Genomic DNA, 9681 nt, shown 5'->3' with positions numbered 1-9681 from the left:
CTATTTACGTAAAGTCCGGAGTGCAGAGCTGATCTTCTTCTGTAAGGAAATTACTCAACTTCAGTAAGCACTGAAATGAAGAGAGTCGGAGAGCCACGGAGAAAAGTTACAGCCAATGGGATTACTTTAATTGCAAAATACAACTCAGCACACTCAGGTTGTAGACCACAAACAGTATGAAAACTTCCAAAAGCTTTTATACTGTTGAGTGTGGGCATCTGTTCGTTTGTGTGCGTGTGTGTGCAGACAGGTCCAGAATTATGATCTAATTGTCCCAATAGGTTTGATTTCTTGGGAAACCTAAGTGTTTTCTGCTCCGTTTGATTTTGAGAATTGGAGCTGCGCACAAACCTCAATTTATCAAAACAACTCCTTTATCGGAGTTTCCCTAGCATTCCGAACGTCACTTAACTCAAAAACAACTTCTTATCAAGGATTTCTTTCCTTTTGCGAAACCTAGCCTATCTGTTCCAACGGTCAGGTCACCCTGGCCCAAAATGTTCTGCTCCATTTATTTTTCCAGAGCTTGACTACGCAAGAACTACTCAATTTACCAAAACACCTCTAAGGAGTCCTTCTTATTGCCAAATCTGACATTTGATCAACTGCTTCCAAGACCTTGTGCAACTGACATTATTTTCAGAAATTATCAGAAAAATAACGGGACTTTAGCCCACTGCTTTTAAAGGGAAATTTCGGTTTATTTCAACCTGTCTCCTATCGTCCTAAATTTGTTTCAAGTGACTAGTGACATAAAAATAATAGTTAGCATGTTAGCCGTTAGCCTAGATACAGCCGGGGCGCATAGTAGCGTCAGACCTGTTAAAACGTAAGTGAACGGGCAACCTTCAAGTGCAAAGTTAGTCCACTAAACAAGCTTTTTTTCCACAAAGACCGCCTCATATCGTTAGGATAAATGTCAGAGAACATATAGAAAATGACATGTAAACGTGTTGTCTTACCTTACCGGTGTGCTGCCATTTTTGTTTATCATTTAGCTCTGCTTTCCAAAGCGCGACCGAAATATCACGAGAACAAGCAGTGATCTCATACCGTACCTGAAATTTCGCGAGCTCTAGATAAAGCCCAGCTGGATACTACTCCAGGTGGAGGTGTCTCGTCCTCGGTCACATCCAGACCTTGAAAATAAGGCTGCAACCGGTCCCATTCCTTGCAACAGAGGCATTCCTCTTCTGTGGGCACTGGGGCACAGCATTCACAGGTACACCACCAATCTCCAGAGCTACGCAGCCTTGCAGCAGCCATTCCTCCTCTCTCGTCCTCTACCTGTTGCACCTCTCTCTCTCTCCTCCTCTGTTCTTCAATTTCACAAAGCTCTTCGTCAGTGTATTCTGGCTCAAATAAATAAGGGCGGCCATCAAACTCTGCAAAATCAAATTCCTCCTCCACAAAGTCGAAGTCTGGCAAAAAGTCAGCCATTATTCTATAAATCTTTCATAAAATAAATGAATGAACTTTTCAGGCTACTGTGGACTAACTTTGCACTTGAAGGTTGCCCGTTCACTTACGTTTTAACAGGTCTGACGCTACTGTGCGCCCCGGCTGTATCTAGGCTAACGGCTAACATGCTAACTATTATTTTTATGTCACTAGTCACTTGAAACAAATTTAGGACGATAGGAGACAGGTTGAAATAAACTGAAATTTCCCTTTAAGCGTCATCACTCAAGACAAGCCGTCATCAGTTCAAGGCCCAATCCCATTTCTCCCCCTTAAATCTTCCACTTGGTATTGAGTGCCCTCGTTTGCAAGATACGCTTCGATGAGGGAAGTGAGAATTATTAGGGTAGAATTTCTCTAAGAAATGAGACACCACTTCATGCAAAACGGCGTGGCCAACGTGCAGGCATACGTCATGCGTAGTAGCAACGCAATGAAAATGCCGGCTCCAGTGCTTGTGTTGTGGCGTGTGCTATGTTTATTCTTCTCCGTCTGATGAATCAACGGAGAAGAAATGCTGAAAACAGGAGGCGCCTACGACGTCTTCTAGTTCTGAACAGTTTTGTTCGGGTAAGTCGATTTGTTTAAATATTTTGACGCTGTGTTCAACAAGTTGCTGATGAGTTTATGCTAGTACAACCATCTGTTGTTTGTATAGCCTACAATCTGATCGTACAGTAACAAATTTGCCAAAGTTGCTGACTTCTCAAGGTGTTCTGGGAAATTTCATCTTCCACTTCGTTCAAAGTGTCTCTGCCACTCCCTTGGAATCTATGGCAGGTTTTAAGTGTTGGAAACCACTTCCACTACCTCACTTCTGTTTTGGGACACCACTAGCCTAAACGTGAACGCGCACAACCAAGATCAAGTGGGTATTTCTAGGGGAAGTGTGGGTATTGGGACAGGCCCAAAGACACACCTTTACTAGGGTAGCCCTGTTGTAATGGAAATGCAAATCCCTGCTGTGCTGGGCTGATGACCCAAACCAAACCAAACCAGCCCATGACTGTCAAAAAGGGGTACAGGTTACATGTAGACTGAACTCAAGCCTCATTATTCTGCCAATACAAACAACCATGACAACCTCAAATATACTCGTAGGCTTGCTCAGACAGAATCATGCAAAATAAAGGTCATGTGCTTTAAATGTCATGGTGTCCTCGTCTCTTTCCAAGATGTGCTCTGTCACAGCTTTCATGTCTTATTTTGAAGACAAAGAAAACATTATGAAAAGGTGAAAATCATTACAAACACTGTCACCTTGAGCACTGTAGTTTATTATATAAAACCATTAAGCGATACTTTTAATTTTGACATTTTAATCACATGACTCTTTATGTTGTCAGTTCTGCTTTTAATTCTAAAGGCTCAGTTCACTGACAGAAGAAGATAAGAAGATAAATACATGTTTTTTCACTTACCTGTGTTTTATTAGCCCAGACCTTCATGCAAATAAATCCCTAAAGGTTTACTATACAGGCATTGCTGGTTACTGTTTATGAAAATAACATTCAAACTTGGCTCCTCCTCCCTAAACTGCTTGTAAATAGACTGCAAGCTACTGTATTGTTGCAGGAATGTTCTGTTTGTTGTAATGGAAAAGCCGATACTTTAGTGAGCTGACTAGAGCCTAGTTCATATTTCACGATTTTCACCCTGATTTTGCGTCGCGGAGACTAAAGTAATATTTTGAGTGTTCATACCTGGTGACGTGTGTTTCTGTCATCGGGAGTCTCGCCAACTGCGTTACGACCTGTGTGTGCACACCACAAGATTTCTCCACCGAGCCCTCGCCGACAGAGCCTCAGATAACGTGGTGACGTCATCAAACTAGGAGAAGACACATCATAAAGGCATGGATATTCTTTATTATCCTGGGTCCAAACACAACGCGCTCCCCGTGATCCTGTGGACGCCGCCATTGTTGTTGTTGTTGCTTGCTGGTTTGTCAATGTTGCCAGATCTTGGGAGAGAAACAAGCAACCAGGGCTATGGAAACAAGCCCAAAAGAAGCGACTGTCATGCGTTTAAATAACTTATTAGACGGATATATATAGAGGAAGGTGACGTTTAGAGAGCAAGCCCAAATAAGCAACTCCACTTTAGAAACAAGCCCAAAGTCGCAGCTAATAAGCAGACCTGGCAACCCTGCAGCTTGTCCTCCTCACATTTCTTCTGTCCTCCTGCGTGCTGACGTGGGACGTATCCCGCCTCTCATTGGCTGATGCTCTTTGTCAGTCGTGTCACACTTCTCCAGTTTTCTAGCATGCTAGATATCCAGTCCCAGTCACAGACGAGGGGGCGACTTGCTCGTAGGCTTGGTCACACATGAGGACTCGTCGTGGCAGACTATCTGCCGACTCACCTCTGACCCAAGGTGGCTCTCAAGATCCTCTGCGACGTCAAAATTGCCGTGAAAATTGTGTAATGTGAACTAGGCTTAAGCTTACTGCCAGCACCTTCTTGTTTAACAGGAACAGGCCAGCTCTGCGTCACTCTTCATTTCCATCCTCTCCTTTAATCCCAGTGTACACTGTGCAATTTTGGGCTGTCTGGATGAACAGCTATCTCCTGGGTGAAAGTTCGGAGTTTCTAAAACCGCCACCACCCGGTGAGATTTGTCTGACGCCGACAGCCACTGACCAGTCGTCAGACTGGTTGGGAGTGAGAACAGGCTGGCCCTGTATATATTTTGTTTTTTAACTTGTGCTTTTTTCTAGTTATTCATTTTATTATTCAATTACCTTGTATTTAAAAAGTTTGATACAGTTTTACGTAACCTACACTGGCTCCTAGTATCTTTTAGGGAGCGATCACACCGAGATGAAACGCTAGAAACGCGATGCCAGTAAAACCATTGTTTTCCTGTGATTATGGCACGTCTGACCGGCGTTCAGGTGTCTTTTTAGACGGCCGTTTTTCTGGCGTCTTTTTAGACGTGTGTAGACGCTGAAAAGTTAAAATATTTTCCACTTTTTTGAGCGTCAGACGCCAGTAGCTAGCGCGTATTGAATAAGCGTTTCCAGCGTTTCAAGCATCTTTGAAGAAGCCTATTACTTTATGTCCCTCCACAGACCCTGAAATCTTCTGCAGCTGCTCTGAACTGTTCCTAATGCCAGTACAAAACCTTTGGGGGTGCTTCTTTTAGCTACTACACCCCAACAATAAGGAACAATATGGTTCCTGCCTTTAAATATTAGACTTGCTAGTTCAGTGGACAGTTTTAAACAACAACTCGAAACATATCTTTTGATGAACATATTCTTTTGCTGTTTGTCTCTGCCGCTAAATTTAAAGCACTCTGCGCTGCATTCTGTACATGAAAGGTGCCACATAAAGTTCATTCATTCATTTAACCTTGTAATTGTTTTGGCGAAAGCATAGCGTAGCCACGCCCAACCAACGAGCCGACTGTATGCTACGGTAGAGATTTCTCATGGAGCTAATAGAAGCACTGGGCATTGCAGCCGACTGGATTCACCGCCAGCCACATGTTTAATTTGCTCCATGCTCCATCATGCTCCTTGATTACAGCAGCATTAAACCACTGGACGAACAGCTGTAGTGTTGTTGTGTAAGTGTAGGATACTGACAGCTAATCACACTGACTGATCTAATAAATAGTCCAACAAGCATTCGGTGCTATTGTCACTAAGTTTAATTATGGCCTTGTCCCAGATTAGTGCACACAAAATGCAAATTACCAGTTAATCGCTCAACTGTGTGTGTGCATGTGTGTGTGTGTGTGTGTGTGTGTGTGTGTGTGGATGTTGGTGTGGGTTATGGCTGCGACTACCACGTTAGTTTCAAGCGTGCAAACACTGCTGAGCACCGTATCTGATGAGATTAAAGATAAATTACTCCCCTTTAATCCCCATATAAAGGAAATGAGCCTGATTGCAGATAAACTCTCCACCTAAAGATTCATAATATGGCGAGTAAACTCGAGTATTAGACGAGTTTAACATGCACAAACACTTTACAAGCGCATATCACATAGGCTACAAACACATTCTGTACATGTGGTGAAATGTCTGATTGTGATGATAATGTCACCGACTCCAAAATGCCCCCTGAATGTTTCACTATCACTTGATCAGTTGGTATTTGCGTGTACAGTGTGTTTATTCAGCTTCTTGCCTCACGGGAGGAATTCATTATAAATCACTCCAGCTCAAATAAACTCATGCCCTCACACTGCAGCTTCCACAGTATTAGATTTGGATCGTGCTTGTTGTGGCGGTGCTTAATATGCAGAAGCTGAGAAGGCATAAACAGCAGCATCTTTAATTCAATTCATTTTTTATCTATAGGGTCATAGCATTATGTGTCAAGCTGATGTGTGACTCATGTCATATGTCACCATTGTGAGCTGAAGCTGTGATTAGATCGCACTGTTTTATGTTGGAGCTGTGAGTTTGTCAGAGGAAGGGAGGGAGGTAGATGAGGGAAACAGAATCCACACAAAGGCTCATGTTGATTTTTAAATGAAGTAGCTTTTATCACTGATTTTCAGTCTTCTTGTGAACCACAGGACTCTCACAGTGCTCCATCATGAAATCTGCCTGAATATCTGAATACCTCATATTTAAAGGGACATTGTGTAACATTTTCAGTTGTTTATTGGCAGAAATTGATGTCTGCATTCATAAATATGTCATCACTGGTGTACTATTACCTCCACCAATAATCTGACTTATTCTCGTAAAAGGAGAATTTCGGATTTGTTTGTACATTGTGCGGGTAAGTCGTCTGTGGGGTTCCATTACGTTTCGCCATCTTGAGAATACACCCGCCAGCAAGGGACATACAGCACCGCCTTCGGCGTTTTCATTGAGAGCCAGGCCAGCACTGCGTGACTGAGGAGCTGAAGGAGAGGAGCAAGAGGCGCTTCGCTACTACCCTGGCAAATCTGAAACAAAGTCCCACTCTTTGAGCATAATGCAGGATCATGCATATGCAGCATCATGGGAGACGGAATCCTTGTCGCCAAGAAAGCGCAAAAGGGAATAGAAAAGGCAGCGTGACCGGCAAATTAAAAAAAACGAAGGCCCACATCGGGGTAGCCTTTCCCAGGTAGAGAGAGCTGCTGAGGGAGAATGGTAATGCCATCACAGGCCAGCGCCGCTGTTGGCTGTTAGCCGCTGTTAGCCGCTGTTAGCGGCCAGTCGCTAACAGCCTCATCCCTCTCCTCGCATCACTGCGCCGCTGTTAGCTGTCAGCCGCTGTCAGCCGCTGTCAGCCGCTGTTAACCGCTGTTAGCGCTGGCCTGTGATTGTATTACCTTTCTCCTTCAGCAGCTCTCTCCACCTGGGAAAGGCAACCCCAATGCTGACCCTTGTGTTTTTAATTCGCCGGTCACGCTGCCTTTTTGATTCCCTTTTGCACTTTCTTGGCGACGAGGATTCCGTCTCCCGTGATGCTGCATAATACATGATCCTGCATTATGCTCAAAGAGTGGGACTTTGTTAAGCGGCAGTAGTGCCGCTGGCCACTAACAGCTGTTAGCGGCGCAGTAATGCGAGGAGAGGGATGAGGTGTGTGAGGTTGAGCCACTTGTCAGTTGTCAAAGGACAAGACGTGATTGGTTTGTTTAAATTTACATCCGCCCCAACAGTCCTACGTTGTACACACAGCCAGCATGGTGAGGAGGGGGTTTGTCAACTCGCGTCACGTGTGTCTGTGTAGGAGCCTGAATGAATACTCCATGTTGTATCGGATGACATGGTTTCATCAATATTATCATAGCTTTTTGGTACACAGCGGCTACAGTTGTTGCAATACGTGTTTGAAACAGTGAGGCGCTAGAGTGCGCCATCTGTTTGAATACAATATATGATTTCAGCGTTAGATGGGAGAAATTCCTACACACTGTGGCTTTAAAACAACAGTGTGTTTTAAAGAAACAATGTAAGATTTAGGGGATTTAGTGACATCTAGTGGTGAGGACTGCAGATTGCAACCAGCTGAAACTTCTCCCAGTTAGAATTTCTTCAGTGTTCGATGTTCAGGAGGTGTTTTCTTGGGGCCAAGTTATCCACAGAGGTCTCTTCCTCTCCAAAACAAATGGACCAGGTAATTTAAACTGGTAAAACACTGAATAAAGCAGTTTCACATTACAAATCAGTGTTTATCTGATTTTGCTTGTTGTGTGGGACACAGACAGCTAGCCTAGAACCTGCTAATGTGGGCTCACCGTTATTTCTCTGATAGCTTAAGGACTACCCATTTGGAAAGTTTTTTTAGTTTGTTGTGGTGATTAAAACCTGTGAAAACACCAAATAAAGCAGTTTATGTTAAAGAATAATGTTTCATTTAAGCTCTTTGGCTTGTTGAAGATGGGCCGATAGCCCAGCACCCACAAAGTGTGCTCACATTTTTTTCTCCAATAACATAATATGTGCTCACCTTATTTCTGATCCAGATGTTCAGGGGTCCGTTTCAGAAAGGAGGTTCAACAAACTCTGAGCCTAACCCTGAACTCTGAGTTGAGTAACTCTGAGATGGGAAACTCTGGGTTACGGGTTTCAGAACAGGTGATTTCAATCGGTTCAATCAACACAGAGATTGTTCACTCTGAGTTAAGCACGTGCACCATGACTTTAAAAAGCCGTCATCAATGGAGCCCTGATACCACGATTCACCATGGCAACAAGCTACAAGAAAAGGTCTGCATTTTTTACTCCTCTGGAGTTGGATATTTTAATGCGCTCATACAGCAAATTTGAAGCTGTTTTCAGGAAGAAGAGTAACACGGCTGCAGCAGCGAAGGAACGGGAGTCGGCGTGGGAGAAAATTACTGCTCGAGTCAATGTGTAGCCTAAGTTTAAATTTATTTTATACATTCATGCAATCACAATAATGTTAAGCTACAGATGCAAACAGGTGGAATGGTGTTAAAGCTAAAATTTAGTTCACTTAGATGCAATCCCACCTCATTATTTTTCAAGTGAAAATGGTCTAAAAACAAGTTACTTTTAGGTGTGATTTGTTTTTGTGAGTTTTTGCAGTGTGATGCAGTCTGACATTTTGAGACAGTCAGGCTACCTGCACATTAATGCTGTGAATGGACTTCATATTCACACAGTCTCCTTCATTTTGTGAAGGAGCAATGATGGGAATGTGGGTTCCATCAGTGCACCCTATCACACCGGGAAATCCTAAAAGAAATTAAAATGACTAATCCCAGTCTGAGGTTGCAGCACCATGTCATTAACTGAATATGATTTATAATCATAAATTTTAACTGATTTCTACATCATTCACCTGCAATCCTGTGGAGCTCCTCCTTGATGACCCTCACAGGTTTATGTCCAGGGAACGCAACAAAAGAGTTTAATAGACGTTTCAGAGCTAGGGACACTTTTCTCACAGGTCTGCAGACAGTGGCCTTACTGATATTTTCTGCATCTCCGATATTATACAGAAAACTCCCGTTTGCAAAAAAAACGAAGAGCAACACAAAGAATCTGGGTAGATGAAAGTGCACGTCCACGGTTGGTGACATTGGTTATGTCACAACGGATGAGGTTATGGATATAGGCTAAATGATGGACTGTGATGTGAAACGGTACCGTTCAAAAAGAAAATATTCTGGAAATGATAATACGTCAGTTCTGGGCCTGTGAATAATCTCCTGACGAATGCGTAACTCCCTCCTCAGTAACACTGTCTCTTCATCCACAGGGTCCTCCAAGAACAGATATGCCATGGTCGAAAAAAGTAGATTTAGAACTAGAACACACTTCACACAAATTTACCTTGAGGACAGATGATCAAACTCGCTGAAACCCGCGTGACCCTAAACGAATGAATGAATGAATCACACTGCGTGTGTGGCATAAGAGGGAGGACACAGCTAGAAACTTGAGGTTCATTGAAGAAAACCTGCTCCCGACCAGGTTAGGTTCACAGAGTCAGTTGCCATAGTAACTGACACCGAGCTTCAGTTACCTCTCTTTGTGAAACGGACTGGAGATACTCCGCTTTCTCTGGTTTAAGTTACCTCCCTTTCTGAAACGGAAAACCCAGAGTTTCCCTCATTTCAGAGTTAACAGACTCAGAGTTTTCACTAAACCTGCTTTGTGAAACTGACCCCTGGAGGTTTTTATCGGGAGCTGAATTATCCACAGAGGTCTCTTTCTCTCCAAAACAAACGGACCAGATGATTTAAAACAGTAAAAACACTGAATAAATCAGTTTCATGTTTCCAGTCGGTGT

This window comes from Epinephelus lanceolatus, chromosome 16, assembly GCF_041903045.1.
Source record: "Epinephelus lanceolatus isolate andai-2023 chromosome 16, ASM4190304v1, whole genome shotgun sequence".
NCBI lineage: Eukaryota > Metazoa > Chordata > Actinopteri > Perciformes > Serranidae > Epinephelus > Epinephelus lanceolatus.
This window is presented reverse-complemented; position numbering follows the sequence as displayed.